The sequence below is a fragment of the Schistocerca nitens genome, chromosome 6 (assembly GCF_023898315.1).
Source record: "Schistocerca nitens isolate TAMUIC-IGC-003100 chromosome 6, iqSchNite1.1, whole genome shotgun sequence".
Lineage (NCBI taxonomy): Eukaryota > Metazoa > Arthropoda > Insecta > Orthoptera > Acrididae > Schistocerca > Schistocerca nitens.
In genome coordinates this window covers 506,377,072-506,400,425 of record NC_064619.1, presented here as the reverse complement: position 1 = coordinate 506,400,425, position 23,354 = coordinate 506,377,072, and positions in this window count along the sequence as shown.

Sequence of the window (23,354 nt, the reverse complement as noted above, 5' to 3'; positions counted from 1 at the left end):
ACCAACATACTGATGTGTGTACATATCAATAAGCCACATATAAAAACATCCGTACGCATCCCCTTTGATACCCTGCATAATAAGCAAGTTTGTGTGGCAGTGATGTACCAGAGGCGTTTTCCGGTATCAGCGAGATCTTTTCATGAAATTTCAATCCCCAATTTTCTTCGTGAAATAAAAAAAAAATGTCTCCCATCTAAGTAGGGGGGAAATGACCATGTTGAGAGAAAGCTGTGCCTTGTGGTGTCACCGCCAGACACCATACTTGCTAGGTGGTAGCCTTTAAATCGGCCGCGGTCCGTTAGTATACGTCGGACCCGCGTGTCGTCACTATCAGTGATTGCAGACCGAGCGCCGCCATACGGCAGGTCTAGTCTAGAGAGACTCCATAGCACTCGCCCCAGTTGCACAGCCGACTTTGCTAGCGATGGTTCACTGCCTACATACGCTCTCATTTGCAGAGAAAACGGTTTAGCATAGCCTTCAGCTACGTCATTTGCTACGACCTAGCATGGCGCCATATTCAGTTACTATGTCATCTGAACAGATAATATATTGGCTCATGTACCGTCAAGAGCGACGTTCATCATTAATGGATTAAAGTTAAGTATGAAACTAATTACGTCCGCTCTCTGAATTCTAATTCCTTGCCATGTTCCAGACCTCACGTCGGTATAGTTCTTCCCTCCTCACGCCAGCCTGCGCGAGCTAAAACGCGTGCATTTCGGCCTCCTCCAGTAACACGGTGTTGGCTCTTCTGCCAACACAACAGCTTTCATGGAAATATTTAGGTTCTTCTTTCCTACCATGTGCTATGTGAGAGTGGAACGAACAGATAATTAATCTGAGAGTTTTTTTTTTGTTTTGTTTTGTTTTCTCTGCCAAGTAAGTTTGAATTTGAAAGTAATCATTTAGATGTAGATATGCACACAGTATGGCACTTCGTGTGGCAGCCAGGTGCGACTCCTGCGACGCCTCTATCCCAAGAATGGGTACTGGGGAAGAGTGTGGCAGGAGTGAGGTACAGAACGTTATAATCGCATGAGCGGGGAACCGAATGAGCGAGCAGAGTTTAGCCGGTGGTATTCTCGGAGGCAGCGCCGAGCGCCGGTCGTACGTCGTGAGGAGGTAACTAGTTCACAGGCGGCCGTACCCGCAAATTACACGGCGCGCAAAGTGTCTGCCCTTCTCTGCGCGTTATCACAGCGGCGAGCAGTGAGCGCGGGACGGGTTTATTCGCCGTGCAGCGCCGTTAAAATAATTCAGCGCCCGGCGCAGCGGAGAGCTACGACCGGCATATTTCAAAAGCGTTTACATGCAATAATTCGTGTCGCCAGCATGCGGCAGCTGCCGCGCGGTTGTAATATCCTCTCGTGCCACGCCCGAAGTTAGTCGCATCCTCCGGGGACTTTGATAGTTTCGCAGAGGCAGAGACGGTAGAGGGGCGGGACTAAACTACTACCCACTTGTGAGAGAGGGCGTAACAGGTCATGTTCATTGCATGTACAAGCTTACGAGGTGCAGTCAGGAGCAATTATAGATTTTTATCGATTTATAAGTCAACCGCTTTACCCTAAACGGGAAATGTTCTTACTCGAAGCTTGAACGTCCCAATACCTCTCCCCTAAATCGGAAACTCCACTTTTTTTGTATTCCATGGGTTTCTCTGCAAGTGAAATACAGTTATGCTCATTTCCCAACTAATAACACATGGGCTACCGACACAGGAGACAACCTCATAAAAATTCTTCTGTGTACTGCAAGTTGTCCTACGAAATACTTAAAATACTAGAACAAAGTCTTTACTGTGAGGAAGCCCGCTGCAACATAGTTGAAACATCAGTTTTAGTATTTTAAGTATTTCATATGATATTGCGGCAGTACACACATAATGATTTTAATGACGTACGCCAACTAGTTCTCATTCTGTTCCACGCTGAGTGTCTGGTACAGTAACCGGTTACGAATTTATTTGAATAAGACAATACTGGCTGTTAACTGTTTTATCTCTTTTGCCCTTGTAAGGCATCATCATAAAATGTTCAAATGTGTGTGAATCTTATGGGACGTAAATGCTAAGGTCATCAGTCCCTAAGCTTACACACTACTTAACCTAAATTATCCTAAGGACAAACACACACATCCATGCCCGAGGGAGGATTCGAACCTCCGCCGGAACCAACCGCACTGTACATGACTGCAGCGCCTCAGACCGCTCGGCTAATCCCGCGCGGCGGCATCATCATATTAACCTAGGTGTGTAACATAACGTTGTGGTGCGTAGGTACATTAAAAACGTGGTGATGGGGATAGTATAAAGCATAGTTCCATGCTGTGAGCCGTCTCAACGACTAAAAATAACTGTGAAATTACGTAAGAAGTAATATAATGAGCCAACATCTTAACACAAAAATTGTAAGGAAACATCGTCCTATTGTCACTAGACAAATGAAAGCACAAGGGACCTGAAACCGGCAACAAAATGCCAAACCGTAACTACAATATCTACTGGAAAGAGGATATAAACAAACCATGAAAAATGTTTAAAAGAGCTTACATAGTAAGGAGCCAAAGGCTCACTGGTGTACACAGTATGGAGCGTTGCGTACAGCGATCGAAATGTACACATAATGGGCTGGAGAACACAAGATATCAGACATCGCAGTCGGCCGTACAAACATAGAGAAGCAAAGACAAAATTATACAACCGTAGTAACAGGTATTAAGGGTACTTAACAGAAGCTGTAGCATAGCTAAATTACAATAAACTAGATAACCCGTAAAATTAATAAAATTTAATTAGTGCAGGTGCAGTGATAAAGAAAGTGCAGAGACACAAGCTGTGTAGAGATAAAACTATGTCTATAACGTATGAAATTGTTAAAACCTGCCTAACAGCAAAACTTAAAATGAGAGTACAACATAACAAGTCAGAGCATAAAAAACCAGTTAGAAGATAAAGGAATGAGTAAGGTAGCCTCACATTCACGATCAAGTACTATTGATGGGTTAGTGTAGTGGGGACCATAATACCATAATGAAACTGTTTTATGCTAACTAGTAACCTACCTACATTTCTCTGCACCGGAGTGCTTAAGAATTTCCACTTCCTCTTACGGGTGGGAAGATGTACATGTAAATTCTTCAACAATTTGCTGCTAAGAATGTCTTATTTCAAGAGGTTCTCATTCATAAATGAATCAAACTGGAATAGAGATAACCACCTAATCATCCTACATCTCGGAGATGCCAGGACCACGACGACATAATAAGCAATAGCTCCAATCTCACAGTTCCACCGTCTTAAAATCAGAAAATAAATTACGATGCATAAAAGGAAGATCTTTTTGTGATATAGGTAATTTCGAGATGTAGCTAATTTCGTGATAGTTCTTTGTTAACTCACTGCGACCACCACACCTGTTGTAGCGGCAACGCTCGACCTCGACTTGTAGTTCGTCGGGAAATCTTTGTCGACAGCACAAAATAGTGTTGACCTAACTGCAAACGCTGAATCGAGAAGGAAAAAATTAGTATTTGTGTCGTTATTCGCTGTGAGTTGTTGTAAGCTGTAAGTTGTAGCTTTGTGTGCAGTATCTCTGAAAATTTGAGGTAACCAGTCAAGATGAAAGCTAAAACTACATATCACTTTCTCAGTCAATAATGTTTCTAATTCGTTACGTATCGCATAAGTTTGTTATTTAAGTTACAAAAGCTACAACAAGTTTTGGAAGGAAATTCTTAGGTTCTCAGCGTTTATAAAAGTGTTTACAAACAGTCAACAGTTTTGTTGAGCCATAGTACGTTTTCTTTTTACTTTCTGAGCGTAGTGCGCTAAGCAAAATTGACTGGCTATATAATGAACTTCATGTTCATATAAGTTCTTAGAAGTTTCAGCACGTCACGAAATTACCTAACTCAAAATACTTATTTCATGTTTCATATGAGAATATGCGACAAGAATAACAAAATATCGAAAATATCAGTGTTGACAAATGTGACTGTATAAGTTTGCACTACCGACTATGGACTAAAATAAAGGGACGTATTTTCTTGTCACAGGTAATTTAGTGACTTTTTTTAACTCGCTGTGACCGCACTGTACTGTACTAATCATCTAACAACTATCACGAAATTACCTACGCATGTCACGAAATTACCTAAGGATATCTGTGGTACTAGATCATCGTTCCAAATTACAAGTGTAAAATAAAAACTGTTACATTTCTTTTTGTAGTTGATCCTTTTAATATGATATACATTTTTTTATTATTTTGAGCTTTTCCTCATTACAGAGGCTTATCTCCAACATAATAATTTACCTGGAAATGACAATACAAACAATAAACGTTCTTAAACTATACTCTCAAAATATTTCTCCAGGTGTTTCGATCTTGCGTGTCCTCTTCCTCTGCGCCCATTCTCCTCATTGTGTGCTGTACATTTTGGAGCCAGGTGGTCACAGGTCGTCCTCTTCTTCTTCTCCCCTCCGGTTCCCACTCCAGTATCAATTTTGGCATTCTGGCTTCCTCCATTCGTCGTACATGCCCGTACCACTGTAATTTCTTCCTATCCATTACGTCATATATTCTTTCTTTTATTTCCATTCTCCTTATTACTTCGGTGTTCCTTATCTTTTCTTTCCTGGAGATTCTTGCCGATCTTCTCCAAAAGTCCATCTCTAGAGCTTGTAATTTTTTAATGTGCTTCATGTTAATTGTCCAGGTCTCCGTTCCATATAGAACCACACTCTCTAATATGGATTTGTATATTAATTTTTTAGTTCTGCTCATTACATTCCTGCTCCATAAGACTGAGTTAAGCATCCCAATGACCCTCCGTCCGCTACTAATTCTTTTATTGATTTCTGAGTCTGATTTTCCCTCGATTTCTAAAATGGATCCCAAATAACAGAAAGTGTTTATCTTTTTGATTTTCTTTCCTTCAATGTAAAGCTCATCTGAATCATTAGTCAAGTATTCTGTTTTTTGGTAATTAATCTTCAAACCCCAAGTTTTGTATGCTACTGCTAGTTGATTGCACATATAGTTAGCATCCTCCCCATCTTGTGCTACGACTACTTGATCATCAGCAAATAATAAATGATGTAGGTAAACTCCATCTCTTATTTCTAATCCCATACTACTACATTTACGAGACCATGTTCTAAGGCTAATATCTATATAGATTTTAAATAATGATGGTGACATGGGACAGCCCTGTAAAAGGGCTTTGCTTGTTCTAAATTTCTGTGAAAGTTTATTACCAACTTTCACTTGGCAAATGTTATCTTTATACATCTGTCGTATTATTTTAATCAAGGAAGGGTTTATGTTTGCCATATGTAGTGCTCTCCAAAGTAATTTTCTTGGAACAGTATCATACGCTTTTTCTAGATCTATGAAAATTAATCCTATACTTTTTGATTTTTCCCTATGTTTTTCCAAAATCTGTCGTAATGTGAAAATATGGTCTACACATGATCTCCCAGCCGTGAATCCACATTGTTCTTCTTGGGTTCTAAAATTTTTTTCCAGTTTGTTTTTAATTACTTTCGCAAAAATTCTCATTAATGAGTTTGTAACACAAATTCCTCGATAGTTTGAACAAATTTTGCGATCCCCTTTCTTAAATATTGTATTAATGTAACCTAGCTTCATTTCGTTGGGTATTGAATCTCCATGTATCATTTTGTTGAAGAGCTGTGTTATCAGTTTCACAATTTTGTCACCACCATATTTCAGACACTCCAGATTGATATTGCCTGGTCCCGGTGATTTACCATTCTTTCCTGTTCTCAACGCCTGAAGTACTTCACTTTCTAAAATATGGATCTCATCATCTTCATGTCCTTTATCTTCCCCTGTTCCGTCTTCTAGATATTCTTCTCTGTCCTCATTTAATAATTTTTGGAAATACTCTTCCCATTCCTTTTGTGTTATCAGTTGTAGATTAGTTTTGCTTTTTGTATCCTGTCGAAGCCCTTTCAATACTGACCATGCTTCTTTTGCTCTCCCAAATCCTAATTTGCTATTCACCTTGGCACATGTTCTTTCCCATGCTTCATTTTTTGCCATCCTTATTTTTTTCGTCACTTCATTCTTCTTTTCCTTGTATATTGACCTTGTTTCTTCTGATTTATCATTCAACCACTGAAGGAACGCATTTCGTTTTTCTCTAATGAGGACCTCTAGTTCCTCTGACCACCACTCTGCTGCACGGTTGTGGTTGCTACCTTTTTTACCCAACACCTCTGTTGCTATGATTTTCACATTAGCTTTTATATAGTCATATATTTCCTCTGTACTTCCTTCAAATGATTCAACCAGTTTCCTTTCCATCCTGGCCGCAAAGAGTGTTCTGATACTTTCGTGTTGTAGGCTGTCAATATTAAAAGGTAAATTTTCATCTTTCTCAGTCTGGTTCGTACATAACAGGATAAAATGCTTTCACGTTTTTCAGGTTAGTGAGTGAAAAATGTTGTAAATGTAATCTGTCGCGAATATTCATCGGTCTATCTTACATCAGTTTCATAGAAACCTCACTGACATTTGATATTTGTCCTTTTATAAATTACAGTCTGATTGATCATTTATGAAATTGTGTGACTGATTTGCAGTGAACTGCTGTAGTTAACGTCACATAGTTTCTTCCCTTACAGCCATCTACAAAGAATTTCTAATTCCTAAAAGTTAATTCCTAAAATTTAACCGACACATTGACTGTCTAAGTGTAATATGTCATCTTCCACATAACTACATGGAAAAACGAAGGTGCGGAAGCACATATTATGGGATATCATATTAGATCAGTTAAAAGTGAGAGTACAAAAGAGAGAAGTAAACCTTAATGGAAGTTGCATGCTACATAACCAGATAAATAAATTTACATCAGTTGTAGAAATGCTAACAATATAGATGCTACATAGATCCTGCGGGTAGTCGTCAAATGTAGTTACTATATTAAATCGTGTAAATTCAGAAGTGAGGTAAAATTTACGGGTTATATCTAAGTTATTTTAACAAGTATCGTCTGTAAGTGTACCATATTTTAACAGTTATCCATTCGTACTTGCTCTTTGTACCCTAGCTGTTCCTAGGTTGGCAAAGAACAATTAAATTTATGGAAACATTATATTTCGTTCAGCAGCTTCATGACGTTTGAAGGACACACAGACTTTCTTCGAGACATCACAGTACACAATATATATATAACGAAATTAAAATAGAGCTCATATATCAAATCCCATTATTCTCAGTTACCATAACTCATTGTTAAATACATATTCCTATACAGGTGATCTTGCTCTGCATATAAGCAAGGCACATGTGTAAGTCCACGGCGAAAAATCCTATAAATACTTGTTGTCGTGGATTGCAAAACCGTAAAACAGCATTTTGTATTAGTTAAGAAGCCCGTTTCATGTGCCTGTCTTCATGTACACATTCAAGGAAAGCGCTAGTAAACGTCGCATAAAAACTCGTGATATCGTTAAAGAAAAAAGTAATGAATCTGCCCCGTTCATGTAATCAAACTGCAAGTTTCGGCTAAAATTAACATTTCCCTTTGCTTGCCATCCTTGATTCCACCCATCCTTTCTGTTCTTCGTCTCCAGGCGGTACGTTGTCTGCGCTCTTTGGTAGTTAGGACAGAAATAATCATTAATTTGCAAAGTGTAACCATTAACCGAGGGCCACAAGCCTTACAGTAATGATCTTCTTTGTAGAAACGTCTTTGTATACGATGAACTTGGAATTACAGCCTTAGACAATATAGCGAGCCACGGAACAGCTTTACTCGTGGAAGGGGGAGGGGATTAACGCAGATTACCTTCGGCTGTAAAGAGGAACAACGGTTATTTGGACGTCCCTTAAGGAGCACTTGCCTCAAGGCGAACAGGCTATATAACCCTTTATTCGATGCTGTAACGTGGGTGTATATATCTTTGATTAGGGTCACTTACGTCAGCAAAGCTGGGCACGCTGTAATCAGATCACTGTCGCAACCTGTGCGCGAGGTACTTCATACAGATAATCCTTTTCCGTTGAATAGTGGCAAGATAAAAACTGTCACTTATTCGAGACTTAATTATTCAGTTTCACGATTCACGTTCTGTAAAGACACGATTTTTAAACATGACGGGAGGAGTTAGTGGATACAATCGTAAAATGACTCGCAGAGCAATAAGTTTACTCCGAAAATACCAGTCTGGTGTTTTTCGAATTCGTGCTGACATCGTCTTGGACGTATGATGGTATTATTAGTGCGTACTGAAAACAATCCGTCAGCCACTTCGCTGCAATAGATTTTTCTAGTCTTCAGTGTTGAATTTTAGTATTAAATAAGTGACTCGCTTCCTTTCGGCTCTCATGTCTGAATAAACTGAGTATGATTAATGCCAAGTCTACAAACTTACACTGAGGTATTTACTATGTAATAAAAGTTGACAACTCTTGAACATAGCACTTCATGATCGAAACAGATGGTGTTTACCGATAATGACATATTATGCAATTTTTAAAGTTCTTTGATTAGAAGAAATTAACTTAATAACAGAGTTTATTGTAAACCACCTTAAACGTCAGGAAGTTAAACTGCTTCATGTCTAGTAATCTGATGTGAGGTGAGTCTACCGTTTAAAAGCTGATTCTCACTTGAAACTACGGAATGTTAATGTCAAGGATTCTGGGGAAAATAAAATTTTGACGTTCACGCTAAATGAGAGAGGTGAGTCGAGAGTGGGGAAAGGGGCAAGCGTAACGTTTTCCACTAAGATCGGAATTCAACCTATTCTCGCCCCGTTCATTCAAGTTAGAGCAGTAGATGTCATGCTTTTGTATCTCCTTAGTCTTTATTTTACTGTGTGATTTATGTTCGCGACACACTGGAAATGTTCCATGACGATACGGATACTTTTGCACAAGTGGTCTTCCACGAAATGGGTTAGATTTTTCAGTACGATAACTGATTTAGGTTTTACTATAACTTGAAAAAGAAAAATCCTGTACTCTGCGTAAATAAAAACATTAGTTGATGAAGCAGTTTTGATTAATAACTCTCGAAGAATCCCCTATTGTAGGAGAAAAATTTGGTTTTTAATTTATTGGCACTCGGGAACAGAATACACAGTGGGAAAGGTAAAAATGTTTGTAACATTCACCTTATTCCATAAATGATTACACAGTATAAGCTTTATAGACCTGCCAGAAAAGAATTTGTATACCACTGGAGATATTTACTCTATCGTTTCTGTTTATCTGTACAAAGATCTCCACAATGTTTAAGACTTGCTTCCAAATAGTGTTTCTGTTTTGCTATGTGTTCTTTGCACTTTGCTACAATGTTTACATAGTGTGATAGTTTATATGCAGCGAATCACTGCTTGGAAGGGAGCCTGTGACCACTGAAGGTATTCTATTTTATTTGCTTTACTTTCTCATTTGCTTTTACGTTCATTTTTTAGTCAAAGACCTCCTCAGAGCCATGTTCTGCAACAGTGATTTGTTTTTCTCTACTAGACAGTGTCACAGATTACCCCAACGTCGTAACACAACACATACATACCATATTGACATGCGTAAGTTCAACTGATGGTGGAGGTTTAACCCTTCGAAACGCGTTGTGGAAATAAATAAACAGTGACTGGTAACAGTAAACTTTTGTTTTATTCGATACCAATAACAGGCAGGGTAAAGTATTTATCAAAAATGTTCGAATTTAATAGTAAAAACGTTTTCCGTATTGCCTAATAAATATTTTTTGATGTTTCCAGAATGAGATTTTCACTCTGCAGCGTAGTGTGCGCTGATATGAAACTTCCTGGCAGATTAAAACTGTGTGCCCGACCGAGACTCGAACTTTTTTTGATGTATTCTCACGTATATATTTTGTCTAGCAAAAAAATGATGAAATGCTTCGATGACCCCTTTTTTATTGTTTCTCTTATGAACAGATTAACATACAGATTTCCAACTTTTATGAAGTCTGAGTTGCCTATGAGTACACTTTATCACTGATAGATCCTTAATTCTGATACTATATTCTGACTGTATCACGGATACTATACACCTACATCCACACCTACATGGTTACTCTGCAGTTCACACTTAAGTGCCTGGCAGAGGGTTTATCGAACCATTCATACTACTTCTCTACCATTACACTCTCGATTGGCGCGTGGAAAAAAGGAGCGCCTAAATCTTTCCGTTCGAACTCGGATTTCTCTTATTTTATTATGATGATCATTTCTCCTTACGTAGGTGGGCGTCAACAAAATATTTCCGCATTCGGAAGAAAAAGTTGGTGATTGAAATTTCGTAAATACACTCCTGGAAATTGAAATAAGAACACCGTGAATTCATTGTCCCAGGAAGGGGAAACTTTATTGACACATTCCTGGGGTCAGATACATCACATGATCACACTGACAGAACCACAGGCACATAGACACAGGCAACAGAGCATGCACAATGTCGGCACTAGTACAGTGTATACCCACCTTTCGCAGCAATGCAGGCTGCTATTCTCCCATGGAGACGATCGTAGAGATGCTGGATGTAGTCCTGTGGAACGGCTTGCCATGCCATTTCCACCTGGCGCCTCAGTTGGATCAGCGTTCGTGCTGGACGTGCAGACCGCGTGAGACGACGCTTCATCCAGTCCCAAACATGCTCAATGGGGGACAGATCCGGAGATCTTGCTGGCCAGGGTAGTTGACTTACACCTTCTAGAGCACGTTGGGTGGCACGGGATACATGCGGACGTGCATTGCCCTGTTGGAACAGCAAGTTCCCTTGCCGGTCTAGGAATGGTAGAACGATGGGTTCGATGACGGTTTGGATGTACCGTGCACTATTCAGTGTCCCCTCGACGATCACCAGTGGTGTACGGCCAGTGTAGGAGATCGCTCCCCACACCATGATGCCGGGTGTTGGCCCTGTGTGCCTCGGTCGTATGCAGTCCTGATTGTGGCGCTCACCTGCACGGCGCCAAACACGCATACGACCATCATTGGCACCAAGGCAGAAGCGACTCTCATCGCTGAAGACGACACGTCTCCATTCGTCCCTCCATTCACGCCTGTCGCGACACCACTGGCGACACCACTGGCGACAACATCGATGTACTGTGGAGACCTCACGCCCCACGTGTTGAGCAATTCGGCAGCACGTCCATCCGGCCTCCCGCATGCCCACTATACGCCCTCGCTCAAAGTCCGTCAACTGCACATACGGTTCACGTCCACGCTGTCGCGGCATGCTACCAGTGTTAAAGACTGCGATGGAGCTCCGTATGCCACGGCAAACTGGCTGACACTGACGGCGGCGGTGCACAAATGCTGCGCAGCTAGCGCCATTCGACGGCCAACACCGCGGTTCCTGGTGTGTCCGCTGTGCCGTGCGTGTGATCATTGCTTGTACAGCCCTCTCGCAGTGTCCGGAGCAAGTATGGTGGGTCTGACACACCGGTGTCAATGTGTTCTTTTTTCCATTTCCAGGAGTGTAGATCTCGCCGCAAAGAAAACCGCCTTTGTTTCAGTGACAGCCACCCCACGTGGCGTATCATATCAGAGACACTCTCACCCCTATTGAGCGATAACACGAAACGAGCTGCTCTTCTTTGCACTTTTTCGATGTCCTCCGTCAATCCTACCTGGTAAGGATCCCACACCGCGCAGCAATATTCCAGCAGAAGACGGACAAGTGTGATGTAGGCTGTCCCTTTAGTGGGTTTGTCACATCTTCTAAGTGTTCTGCCTACAAAGCGCAGTCTTTTTTCGCCTACCTACAATATTATCTATGTAGTCTTTCCAATTTAAGTTGCTCGTGATTGAAATTCTTAGTTGTTTAGTCGAATTGACATCCCTTTGATTTGCGCGATTTATCGTATAACCAAAATTTATTGGATTTCTTTTTGTACCCATGTGGATGACCTCGCACTTTTCTTTGTTTACTGCTGATTGCCACTTTTCGCACCATACAAATCATTTTGTAATTGGAATTGATCGTCTGATGATTTTACTAGAAGGTAAATTACTGCTTCATCTGCAAACAATTATCACATAAATCATTTAGGTAAATCAGGAACAGCAGAGGGCCTATGACACTACCTTGCGGAACGTTAGATATCACTTCCACTCTTATCGATGATTTACCGTCTATCACTACGAACTGTGACCTCTCTGAGAGGAAATCACGAATCCAGTCACGAATTTGATTAATAGTCGCTTGTGAGGGACGATGTCAGAAGCCATCTAGGAACATGGAATCGATCTGAAATCCCTTGTCGACAGCACTCATTACTTCATGGGAATAAAGAGCTAGCTGTGTTGCAGAAGAACGATATTTTCTGAATCCGTGTTGGTTATGTATCAATAAGTCATTTTCCTCAAGGTGATTCATAATGTTCCAGTACAGTATATGCTCCAAAATTCCACTGCAAATTCAGGTCAGTGATGTGGGTCTGTATTTCAAAGGGTTACTCCCATTTCCTTTCTTGAGTATTGGTGTGACCTGTGCTACATTCCAGTTTTTAGGAAAAGACCTCGCTTTCACTGTTCAATGCTGCTGCAAGCGGTGTTGAGTTCCATTTGACGGTGATTTGCCATCCGTTTCAATTCGTTACGTCAGCGTCCTGTAAGAACTAACCACAAGGCTGTAAAGGAAGAGAGAATGTTGTGTACCTTGAGGGTACTGTTCCAAGAAACACATGATGCTTCCTGGCCGGTGTTTCAGTCAAATGTCCGATTTAGAATCCCTTTAAGGGTGCGTGATACACAGCACCTTGAGCAGATTACAGGATTTTCTACTTTTGTTGTTGTTGTGAGACATGTCGTATTTTATGCAAAATATTTTAATGTTCTGAGTTTTACACATTCAAGCGCTGTGTAATAAATTGAAACTATTTCGAGGATGTTAATTCTCACTTAAAAATATTATAGTGATTGTAATTCTGTATATTTTTAAAACGAATCATAATGCGTACAGACGGCTAAGCTGGACTTCGTCGGTCGTGAACCATCTTCTGCTTAGAAAAAGAAGGAGATCTAATATGGAGCGTGATATATTAGCAAAATAAGGGTCTTTTATGTCTTAACCAATTTGTCTGCCTTGGAAATGTGTGTCATTTCGAAATATATTTAACAAGTAACAGTTTTCTTCATAGTACGTCTACTTACACCGAGGTGACAAAAGTCATGTGATACCTCCTAATAATGTATGGGACATCCTTTAGCCTGGTGTAGTCAAGCAACTCGACGTAGCACTCAACAAGTCACTGGAAGTCCCGTGTAGTAACACTGAGACATTCTGCGTCTATAGCCGTCCATGATTATTAAAACGTTGCCAGTGCAGGAATTTGTGCACAAACTGACCTCTCGATTGTATCCCATAAATATTCGATGGGATTCATGGTGGCCGATCTGGGTGGGCATCTCGTGGTCGTGCGGTAGCGTTCTCGCTTCCCACGCCCGGGTTCCCGGGTTCGGTTCCCGGCGGGGTCAGGTATTTTCTCAGCCTCATGATGGCTGGGTGTTGTGTGCTGTCCTTAGGTTAGTTAGGTTTAAGTAGTTCTAAGTTCTAGGGGACTTATGACCACAGCAGTTGAGTCCCATAGTGCTCAGAGCCATTTGAACCATTTTTTTGATCTGGGTGGGCCAATCATTTTCTCGAACTGTCTAGAATGTTCTTCAAACCAATCTCGGACAACAGTGACATGGCGCCATGGCGCACTATCATTCATAAAAATTCCTTCAGTGTTTGTGAACATGAAGTCTATGAATGGCTCTAAATTATCAATGATCGGTTGAGCCGGACCAGTGGACCCAGTTCATTCCATGTAAACACAACCCATACGATTATGGAGCCACCACCGGCTTGCACAGTGCCTTGTTGACTACTTAGGTCAATGTCTTCGTACGATCCCTATCATCAGCTCTTACCATTCGAAATCGGGACCCACCCGACAAGGCCACAGTTTTCCAAATCTCTAGGACCCAACCGATATCGGGAGGACGACGGTTCAATCCCGCGTCCGGCCATCCTGATTTAGGTTTTCCGTGATTTCCCTAAATCGCTCAAGGCAAATGCCGGGATGGTTCCTTTGAAAGGGCACGGCCGACTTCCTTCACCGTCCTTCCCTAATCCTATGAGACCGATGACCTCGCAGTTTGGTCTCTTCCCCCAAACAACCCAACCCAACCGATATGGTCGCGAGCACAGGCGATGTCGCACTGTTAGCAGAGGCACTCCCGTCAGTCGTCTCCTACCATAGGCCATTAACGCTAAATTTCCTCGCTTTGTCCTGACGGATGCGCTTGGCGTACTCCCAATGGCGATTTCATGCAATGTTGCTTGTCTTTATTCTGAGAACGGTCTGGACACTGTGGATCTCGAAATAATGAATTCCCTAACGATTTCCAAAATGGATTGTCCCATACGTCTATATCCAACAACCACTCTGCGTTCAAAGTTTGCCAGTTCTCGTCGTGCGGCAATAATCACTTCTGAAACCTTTACACATGAATCACCTGCGTACAAATGACAGCTACGACAATGCACTCCACTATTTTACCTTGCGTACACGATACTACTGCCGTCTTTAAATGTGCGTATGTGTGTATGTGCATATACACTACTAGCCATTAAAATTGCTATACCAAGAAGAAATGCAGATGATAAACGGGTATTCATTGGGCAAATATATTATACTAGAATTGACATGTGATTACATTTTCACGCAATTTTGGTGCATAGATCCTGAGAAATCAGTACCCAGAACAACCACCTCTCGCCGTAATAACGGCCTTGATACGCCTGGGCATTGAGTCGAACAGAGCTTGGATGGCGTGTACAGGTACAGCTGCCCGTGCAGCTTCAACACGATACCACAGTTCATCAAGAGTAGTGACTGGTGTATTGTGACGAGCCGGTTGCTCGACCACCATTGACCAGACGTTTTCAATTGGTGAGAGATCTGGAGAATGTGCCGGCCAGGGCAGCAGTCGAACATTTTCTGTATCCAGAAAGGCCCGTACTGGACCTGCAACATGCGGTCGTGCATTATCCTGCTTAAATGTAGGGTTTCGCAGGGATCGAATGAAGGGTAGAGCCACGGGTCGTAACACATCTGAAATGTAACGTACACTGTTCAAAGTGCCGTCAATGCGAACAAGAGGTGACCGAGACGTGTAACCAATGGCACCCCATACTATCTTCGGGTGATACGCCAGTATGGCGATGACGAATACACGCTACCAATGTGCGTTCACTGCGATGTCGCCAAACACGGATGCGACCATCATGATGCTGTAAATAGAACCTGGAATCATCCGAAAAAATGACGTTTTGCCATTCGTGCACCCAAGTTCGTCGTTGAATACACCATCGCAGGCGCTCCTGTCTGTGATGCAGCGTCAAAGGTAACCGCAGCCATGGTCTCCGAGCTGATAGTCCAAGCTGCTGTAAACGTCGTCGAACTGTTCGTGCAGATGGTTGTTGTCTTGCAAACGTTCCCATCTGTTGACTCAGGGATCGAGGCGTGGCTGCACGATCCGTTACAAATGGCTCTGAGCACTATGGGACTTAACAGCCGTGGTCATCAGTCCCCTAGAACTTAGAACTACTTAAACCTAACTAACCTAAGGACATCACACACATCCATGCCCGACGCAGGATTCGTACCGGCGACCGTAACAGTCGCGCGGTTCCGGACTGCGCGCCTAGAACCGCGAGACCACCACGGCCGGCGATCCGTTACAGGCATGCGGATAAGATGCCTGTCATCTTGACTGCTAGTGATACGAGGCCGTTGGGATCCAGCACAGCGTTTCGTATTACCCTCCTGAACCCACCGATTCCATATTCAGTCATTGTATCTCAACATACGCGAGCAGCAATGTCGCGATACGATAAACTGCAATCGCGATACTTTACAACCCGACCTGATGGTACGCATTTTTCCTCCTTACACGAGGCATCCTAACAACGTTACACCAGGCAACGCCGGTCAACTGCTGTTTGTATATAAGAAATCGGTTGGAAACTTTCCTCATCTCAGTACGCTGTCATAGCATCTTCTTCCTGTCGGTTAACTTTTGCGTCTGTAGCGTGTCATCTTTGTGGCGTAGCAATTTTAATGACTGCCAGTAGTGTATGTATATGCGCATATCGCTTTTCCACAGCGTAACTTGATTTTTCTTATTGATTATTGACGTGTAATACAGTAATAATGTAACATAGATTATTAAGCACAATATCCACAAGATTTTCTCAGTTGCCCAACTTTTAAATTTCAGCAAATTAATTACTCCTATGTATATGAACATTTTGCACCTTCGATAGTTTTTTCACATTTGGAAATAGCTTACTTTTCCAGAGCAATTTTTGTAAATTTAGAGGGAAACTTCAGCACAGAAAAAGTGAATGCTATCACTTAAAACTGGTATAAGAAAATATATTAATCTTCTACACTGTCTCCACAGCTGAAGCGTTAGTTTCGCTCCCTTCCTTTCGGAAAGACCGGGTTTCGATTCCCGTCTCCCCTCAGACTTTTTCCGAGGTAGGGACCTCTGGGACGGTATCCACTGAGCTCCTGTGATGTCAAATGAGGGGCTGCTTGAATAAAGAAGCAGCAGCATCATCAGGATTCACCTACTGGCAGTAACGGCTGGAGGGACGGACGGTTTGCTGATGACACGTTCAGCCATCATACACCGCTCCTCGTAATAGCTCACAGACAGCAGTGGACCTGTCGTCTAAGGCCTAATCCGTGAACGGTGTTTGCTAAACTTCTGTTACATGGCTAGCTACAGACGAAAGTCTGGAAAGGTGCAGCAAGGTGCAACACCCGCCCCCCCCCCCTCCACTCCCCAATTTACAATACATACAAAAAGCTGATAGCTGCAAGTGGTAATTACAATTTTTAATAATTCATATCTAATGGAGTTTTTGCCTGGGAAAACGAAAGAAAAAGACAATCTTCTTGCTCGGTTTGTACCCCCTCTTTAGCTTTCACAATATTTACGACATAAAATTGGGAGTCTTTTGAAAATCCTCCTCAAAAAACACTATTTATTTTTTTTATTCACCCACACGTGTTTCGACAAATATGTGTCATTTACTAAATGTTCAAATTGCTCTGAGCACTATGGTAATCAGTCCCCTAGAACTTAGAACTACTTAAACCTAACTAACCTGAAGACATCACCACATCCATGGCCGAGGCAGGATTCGAACCTGCGACCGTAGCAGTCGCGCGGTTCCGGACTGAGCGCCTAGAACCGCTCGGCCACCGCGGCCGGCTGTCATTTACTAATGGCCAAATTTTATTTCTATGTAGTATTAACTTAAATTTTATAATCGTTTATTTATTGTAGGCCTAAAAGTGTTGTGTACATTTTGTTCGGTTTGTTTCGATTACTTACCTGAAAATTATATTGCTAGTGAAACTGCGGTCTTGTAAACAGGATTTTGTGCCCTTTTCTGCCGTTTTTGACATAATGCAATCTGCAAAGTAGTCATGAGAGACCTTTTTTGCGCATTTTTTTAAGAAGATTGCTTCATGACTACTTTGCAGATGACATACTGTCAAAAATGACGAAGAAAGAACCCAAAAACACACCCAGAAGACCGCAATTTCACTAGCAATATAATTTTCAGGTAAGAAATCGAAACAAACCAGACAAAATGCACATGCTATAATTTTTAGGTCTGCAGTAGACCAACTATTATCAACTTTACATAGTCCGCAGCTCGTGGTCGTGCGGTAGCGTCCTCGCTTCCCGCGCTCGGCTTCCCGGGTTCGATTCCCGGCGGGGTCAGGGATTTTCTCTGCCTCGTGATGACTGGGTGTTGTGTGCTGTCCTTAGGATTAGTTAGGTTTAAGTATTTCTACGTTCTAGGGGACTGATGACCATAGATGTTAAGTCCCATAGTGCTCAGAGCCATTTGAACCATTTTGAACCAACTTTACATAATAATTTACCTGAAATAAAATCTGACTCACAGAAGGTCATACAAGTACCGAAACCTGTCAGTCAATAAAAGCAAATACTGGTTGCTGTAGTGGTTGCGTAAGGTGGACTTCCAAAACATCACAAAAGAAAAACAGGAAATAATGTATTAACGGGATATATTACTACCTACACAGTTGCGTTGACCATCCGATTCTTTTGCTCAATAAGTCAGTGAATAATTTAGTTAACCTCAGAAACACGGATTAAAATGGAGGGGTAATGATTCAGAGGCTGGAATACCCGTTCTGTGACCCTATCCATCCTCACCGATATCAAGTGTTGAGCTGCGCTTCACGCATATTATCAGCGGTGCACTTCATTGGCTATCAAGCTGTCAGACGAGCAGTGCTTTAATGACGGCGGCCGAACGATCGGCGAACACGCATGAGTCGTCGTGGCGTGATCCACACCGCTCACACCCCATCGCCAATTTCAGTTCCTGATCCGCTGCCACACCACCAGTTGTCTATACCCTCCCCCCTTTCCTCCTCCAGTATGAATCTTAACAAGGCTCTCGCATAAATTGTAGCTGCCCTCGCGTGAAAATCGGATTCGCCGACGGTGCGGAGCGGGGGCGTAGAGTGATTATGCGGCCGGCAGTTTTTCTCAATCAGCGGGGGCGGCAGCGGTCGCAGACTGACACTGATTGTCATCCGCCCCCCGCGCCGCCGGGGGGCGGGCCCGCTCCGAAACTCCACGCTCCACGGGGCGTCCGGCAGACCTCCTCCGCGGGAATTAATTTCCTTCCAGTGGGGGGTCTCCGGAGTTTTTGAAGACTCAGTAAATTAATATTCGCGATGCGATGAATAAAAGAAACAGAGCCGCCTCGGGTGTCGTCGATTCGCGCTCTTTGCGGCTTTGGAGCTCCGCCCCTGGCCCCCACCGTGCAACCCGCCCGCAGTCATTTGCAATTCTTCAGAAAAACACAGCCCCCGACCATTGAATATTCATCGGCTGGAGGTAAACGCAGAGAAAATGTCATCCCATTATTGCCGCAGCTTAAGCAATGAATAGCACCTAAACCGGGTGGAAAAAGTGCAACCCGCTAATTACGTCCGTGTTTTCGTATTTAACTTCTTCCAGGAAAAATCGGCGTGAGACCTTCCCCTTTGTTGTCGTAGATAATGGATTTCGTTTATCATAGTAGTCTCTGTAGATGCAAAAAACTCAACTGATTACCAGCGACAGTTAAGAATACTTAGTAACAAGGGGTCGACGGCATTATGGGCAGCAGCGACGGTGGTACAATAAGTTAGCTTAAAAAATTCTTCTCCGAGAATTCAGTCTAAGATCACCGAAACAAAATGACCTCCAAAAACTGAAATGCGTTCTTTTGCGTTTTATTTTATTTTGAGCAGAATTCTTCATTTACTATTATATAACTTTCTATACAACGAAACAATCACCGAAGAATTTATAATACTCTAAAAGTGTTTGGATTCATTACTACGTCTAGACCTAAAATATCACGATACTAATTTCACGTTTTTAAAGATTTCGTCGTTGCCTTTGACAAAACTGCGTGCCAGGGATACAGGCTTGCTATATTTAAAGGTTGCACTTACATCATACGGCAGTTATAATAAAATATTTTATAAATGTTATTTTAGGAATACTTTAACTATGTATTGTGATACTTTTTAGTTCAGGATGGACCGATAGTACTTGGTACGGAGACCAGTAGTCGGCAGACAGAATAGAACCGGTATACTGTAGACAGGATAGAAGTACGACTATATACCAAAGCAAACAGTTTTTCCTGATTATTATGAACACTGTTTCAATCATTCCACAGAAACTATTCCGGGCGATGGGGAGCAAGACTAAAAATTGCCATTTTTTACGTAATTAGGTTGGTCAGCACGCCTACAGTTCCAACCGACAGTATATAGGGAGTACGTTGTACGTTTAATTTTTTAGTTAATTGGTCATCACTGACGAATCGGGTGACACAGTACTGTTTACACACGTATGCAGCACAGAAAGTAGGAAAAAGAAATGTAAAGGCATTTGGGTACTCAGATACATATACAGATAAAAATATTGCGGGGTAAAGGGAGGGTGGCGTGGTGGTGAGTAAAATCCAAACCTACTTGTAGCAGTTCACATGGGAATGTATATACTTGGAGGAAATGAAAGCTTTAGAAGGCTTGCTCTCCTAGCGAGTTGTTACGGACAGCGACGTGGCGATGTTAGCTAGGTGGCAGTTCTGACACTGATTTATCGAATGTATGCACTGACCAAATTGTCTACAGTTATAATCAAGGCGACAAAGCTGAGCTAAACTAAATACCTTGCTATAGGATAAGAGGCACTCGACATTTCTTCTTATTATTTTATCGTTTTCATTTTATTCTTATTATTATTTGGTACCTAAGACTAACATTGTGAGGAGATACGAAGCGGAATGATTGTATACACTAATGTAAGCACAGATGAGTCTTCAGATTTTTCGTAGGCCGCAGGGAAACAGCAGGTATTACTTTTGAATGCATTATGGGAACAGCAGTGATCAATGTCTTATAAATAATTACTACTAAAAACAGTCTTGATCACGATTTATTTAACAAGGTGACCGGTTTCGACCACTACTGTGGTCATCTCCAGACCTATAAGTTGTATACAAAGCTCTAATTAGAGGGCTACATACACTCCTGGAAATGGAAAAAAGAACACATTGACACCGGTGTGTCAGACCCACCATACTTGCTCCGGACACTGCGAGAGGGCTGTACAAGCAATGATCACACGCACGGCACAGCGGACACACCAGGAACCGCGGTGTTGGCCGTCGAATGGCGCTAGCTGCGCAGCATTTGTGCACCGCCGCCGTCAGTGTCAGCCAGTTTGCCGTGGCATACGGAGCTCCATCGCAGTCTTTAACACTGGTAGCATGCCGCGACAGCGTGGACGTGAACCATATGTGCAGTTGACGGACTTTGAGCGAGGGCGTATAGTGGGCATGCGGGAGGCCGGGTGGACGTACCGCCGAATTGCTCAACACGTGGGGCGTGAGGTCTCCACAGTACATCGATGTTGTCGCCAGTGGTCGGCGGAAGGTGCACGTGCCCGTCGACCTGGGACCGGACCGCAGCGACGCACGGATGCACGCCAAGACCGTAGGATCCTACGCAGTGCCGTAGGGGACCGCACCGCCACTTCCCAGCAAATTAGGGACACTGTTGCTCCTGGGGTATCGGCGAGGACCATTCGCAACCGTCTCCATGAAGCTGGGCTACGGTCCCGCACACCGTTAGGCCGTCTTCCGCTCACGCCCCAACATCGTGCAGCCCGCCTCCAGTGGTGTCGCGACAGGCGTGAATGGAGGGACGAATGGAGACGTGTCGTCTTCAGCGATGAGAGTCGCTTCTGCCTTGGTGCCAATGATGGTCGTATGCGTGTTTGGCGCCGTGCAGGTGAGCGCCACAATCAGGACTGCATACGACCGAGGCACACAGGGCCAACACCCGGCATCATGGTGTGGGGAGCGATCTCCTACACTGGCCGTACACCACTGGTGATCGTCGAGGGGACACTGAATAGTGCACGGTACATCCAAACCGTCATCGAACCCATCGTTCTACCATTCCTAGACCGGCAAGGGAACTTGCTGTTCCAACAGGACAATGCACGTCCGCATGTATCCCGTGCCACCCAACGTGCTCTAGAAGGTGTAAGTCAACTACCCTGGCCAGCAAGATCTCCGGATCTGTCCCCCATTGAGCATGTTTGGGACTGGATGAAGCGTCGTCTCACGCAGTCTGCACGTCCAGCACGAACGCTGGTCCAACTGAGGCGCCAGGTGGAAATGGCATGGCAAGCCGTTCCACAGGACTACATCCAGCATCTCTACGATCGTCTCCATGGGAGAATAGCAGCCTGCATTGCTGCGAAAAGTGGATATACACTGTACTAGTGCCGACATTGTGCATGCTCTGTTGCCTGTGTCTATGTGCCTGTGGTTCTGTTAGTGTGATCATGTGATGTATCTGACCCCAGGAATGTGTCAATAAATTTTCCCCTTCCTGGGACAATGAATTCACGGTGTTCTTATTTCAATTTCCAGGAGTGTACATTAAACAAAATACATAAAGTTATAAAGCTATAAAACGTTGAATTACCATTGAGTAGGAACCTCTTTCTGTTGGAGAATCACTACTGGAGAAACCAGTGCACGTCTTACTATATATAATGGAGGCTCCACCCACTTCTGACTGCATGATGTCATTATTAACCAATGAGTTATGAGTCGAATTACAATTTAAAATTTCTTAGTTAAAAGAACATGGTCAAGAATTAGAAATAAATACACACTAAACTTAGCTTATTAAACAGCTATTGTCAATTAAGAAGCATTAAAAATATTTAAATATGTAGGAAAATGAACTTCGGTTTGGCAGTACATGGGTTGCCCTCTCAAGGCCTGTCAGTGAACCATTTGGAATCACTGGTTGCTATGGTGAAGTTAGACGCCGTTGCAAAGATGAAGCAGCAGGCTTTTTTCACTGAAGTAGAACACGAAAGTAACAATAGTATTAATTTCCTTGACCTCACAATTACAAATCAGAATGGAAAACATAATATTTCTATTTATAGAAAACCCACATCAACCGACGTAATAATAAATGCTACATCATGCCATCCATTAAGATACAAAATGGCATTTTTTAAAACTATGATACATAGGATACTGAAATTACCTCTCCAACATGATGCAATCCAAAAGGAAATTGATACATTAAAACAGATAGCAGTTGCTAACAATTATAATTCCCTTCAGGTTGATCTGTTATATCAAAAATTACAAGGAAAAAATGACGCTGTTATAAATTCCAAGAAGAGATTTACACAAATGGCATACATGGGACCTATCTCAGATAAAATAAATAAATTATTTAAGAACACAAGCGTGACAATAGCATTTAAAACTAATAACCCCCTACAGATGAAACTGAAACACACAATTGGAGACTCAAATAGATACCAAAAGTCAGGCGTTTATAAAATAATATGTAATGACTGTGAGAAACAGTATATTGGCCAAACTGGCCGTAACTTTTTAACACGTTTCAAAGAACATACTACTGGTACTGCACGTATCAAATCAATATTTGGTCAACATCTTGACGGATACAATCATTCTGAAGGTTGCATTTCTAGCAATTTGAAAATATTACATACTGTGCCAAAAGGACCACTGCTAAATACCTTAGAAGAAATTGAAATTTTTTCACTTCACAAAAGTAATCCATTATCTGTTTTAAACGAACAACTTCAGTTCAAAGACAAACATTTCTTTGAGCTTTTCGATGATCTGCTTTAGAATGTTTACTCTTCTGTC